Below are 3,338 nucleotides of genomic sequence, written 5' to 3'. Positions count from 1 at the left end.
ATTGCTTTACAATATTGTATTGGTTTCTGCCATCCACCAACGTGAATCAGCCATAGGTATACATATGTCACCTCCCTCTTGAACCTCCCTCCGACCTCCCACCCCATCCCACCCATCTAGGTTCTGTGATCTTTTTATTCTCACTTAATTTATGCTTCTTTTAATTTATTTTCTTATTGATATATGCAACAGAATTTTGTTGCAAGTATTACTCATTATAATGATTGCGGTAAGCTTCTTGAGATCAGTGGAATGAGAGTATTGTTTCTCCTATGGAATCTTAGCAACTGACCCTGTATTGTGTCAATGAATAGGTGGATAAGGGATGACTTTGTCCATATCTCTAAAGATGAAGACCAATTTGACCTGAGACCCATTTTGGAGTTTTTCCTCAGCTGTACATGTGTTCTTAGGTAAGCCCCCGATATCAGCGTTGCCTCAGAGATTTTCCCTGTTTTGTCCCTCCTCTTGGCTCTTAGATGGACATTCGTTGTCTACTGAATGGAGAACAGATTTGCTGTCCAGGGTCAGCGCTGTGCTTGAGATGGAAATGGGAGCAATTCAGTTTCTGAGGGAGATTGTACTCAAGCCCTCCTGACAATCTAGGGGCCTGGTCACTTGTACAGGCCACAGGCTGTGTGGCTCAGGCCTTGGCTCCATCAGGGTGGCATTGTCCACTATGTGAACTGCTGGGTTCTTTTTGGGAAGAGAACACTCTCCGTGTCTCCAAACCATGTTGTGATTGTCCAACACAGCCTCAAATATCCAAGCCTTATTAAACTGAAGACTCAGAGAGAATGTGAGTGCATGCTCATTAACTTAAGTACCTGGTATACACATAGGGTACTAGGTCAGGGTCTATGCCAGGACAAGGTGTGGGCTTCCAGTGCCCTGGAATTGTAGTGGATATCCACAGCAAAGGCATCACTGAAGACTCCTCTACAGGTGAGTGGACATTGCTAGGGTTTTCCTGTAAGTCATGGGTGTGTTCTCCCTGGACATTTAGCACCAAAATTTTTGTACCAACTTGTGAAGCAGTGCCAAGTTCTATTGCCTGCTGCTGCTGCTAAGTTGCTTCGGTCATGTCCGACTCTCTGCGACCCCATAGACAGCAGCCCACCAGGCCTCCCGTCCCTGGGATTCTCCAGGCAAGAACGGTGAAGTGGGTTGCCATTTCCTTCTCCAATGCATGAAAGTGAAAAGTGAAAGTGAAGTCGCTCAGTCGTGTCCGACTCTAGCAACCCCATGGACTGCAGCCCACCAGGCTCCTCTGTCCATGGGATTTTCCAGGCAAAAGAGCAGGGTGCCATTGCGAGCTCCTTAAAAGTTTGCTCAGATGCTGACAGAAGCAATCAAAGCATGGGTTCTGTTTATTCTTTTGCTTTTTTTTTTCTTTTTGCAAATGAGAACCAGAAGTGTAAATGTTCCATACCAATAGAACGAGATTGTATCAAAACCCACAGCTTCTGCCCACATACACAACTCCCATGCACATTCATTGGTTTTAATCACACTGGCTTCCTGGGCTTTCTGCCCTGCTAGGTCTGTCAGTGGGAATCTGCTCTGCTTGTCTGTATTGCTCCAGGGCACCTTTCCGACGAGAACTGGATGGACTCACTTGGCTGGGTCATTTAGACATTTGTGGCTTGCACACTCCATTGTGATTCCAGCTGTCCCAGCTACTGGTTTCTTCCCAGGAAGTGGGAGAAGACTTTGACCCTTTGTGTTCTGACAAGAGACATTAGGGCCGTAATTTAATTGGTTTTCCCAAAGTTTGGCAGTAGAGGCCTGCAATCTAAGAGGATTCAGTATTGCTTAAGCCAATTTGATTTTGTGTTCCGGCTCACCAGCCCCTTTTACACTTGGCAGCCTAGGGAGAACGGACTATTGTGAAAGTCTATGCCTGACTTTGGGTGGTGGCTTCCCCTTCCCTGTAGATGGCTTCTAGAAATGCTTCAGATGTTGCTGAATGCTCCAGGTATAGTTTCACTACTCAGACACATCCAGACAAGCCTTTCTGACTCACTACATTGATTCCTGTTGAGAAGTTGCAAGGCTGGACAAATGACCCTGAAATACAGTTTTGCTTTCCTCGTAATTATCTGTCTGACTTCACAGGAAGTGGGTGTTTGGTTGCTGAAGACAAAGAGGTGCTCTTCACCCTTATGCTCCTGACTGGAGCCTTGCCATTTTTGTAGGTCCATTAAAAACACACTCAGGTAAGAGTAGGATAGGATGTGTATACATGCAGGTCTCTCACACAAAGGCAACAATGTGCATCGTTGGTATGTGAGGTTGGCTTCATAGAGGAGGTGACCCTCCCAGGCAATTCTCAGATCAGACAAACTCTGCAACCTAATGCATTTCTTAAGACATTCTCTTAGTGTCTCCTGTGGAGACCTGGCCTGCTTTGCCAGGGGTCACATTTAGGGCACATGTAACTCTCAGATCTTCCAAAGCCAAGGTTCATTTCCTGTTGACTTCTAGCATCCTCTGCCTTCTTAAAGGTTTTCTCTTCAGTCCCACCCCTCATTAGTATAATGCTCTCCTTGGTTTTTCTAGCTCCTTTCCAGCCCTTCACAGTTCTTCCCTGGGCTTTTGAATATTTTCATTTTTGTTTTTTTTCCTGGACATATTTTTTTTAGGTTTCCTGGTCTTCTCTTTCTTGTAACCCCGTGGAAGGGGACTTGTCTTTTCTTTCAGAATAGGTTTCTCATGTTTAATACTCTACTTTCCTACTGGGTTGGAAAAGCTGTGTTGGAACCTTTGCTCTGACGCAGTTCAATCATATTTTGGCTGGAAACATTTTACACATTAAAATGATGAAGGATGATTTTATTTGCCAGTCTAAGCAAAAATCTTTAAAATGGAAAAAAAAAAAGAAAAAACAAAAAGATCTTTCTGAAGCTACTGAATATGAAAAAGACTCTTGAATATGTAAAAGATCTGAGAACACTGCAGGTTGGGACCATGCTGGGGTAAATGAGCCTTAGGGAAGCCTCTTGTTTGGGCCACTTTGTCCTTGACTTTGAAAGGCGTTCATTTTCTGCTGAGTAGCTCTTTTTACCCTGAGCTCTTCTGGTGTATAGTCTTTGCCTCTATCTTAGGAGGCAGGGGTCATTTAAAATGCTTCCAGTTGAAAATTGATATCATGGAATAACTCCAACCTTACACACATTTTTAAAGTAGGTTATTAGTCCTCTGACATCTCAGGTAGTAGCCACACAGCTGCTTTCTGCCCTGTAGCAAGGTTTGGTGAACCAAGGATGAGACTGGACCTCTTCAGTCATGAGGTGCAAACTCTGGTTCCTGCAATAATATCTTATGGCAATATTTCC

This window comes from Bubalus bubalis, chromosome 1 (assembly GCF_019923935.1).
Source record: "Bubalus bubalis isolate 160015118507 breed Murrah chromosome 1, NDDB_SH_1, whole genome shotgun sequence".
In the NCBI taxonomy this organism is placed as follows: domain Eukaryota; kingdom Metazoa; phylum Chordata; class Mammalia; order Artiodactyla; family Bovidae; genus Bubalus; species Bubalus bubalis.
This window is presented reverse-complemented; position numbering follows the sequence as displayed.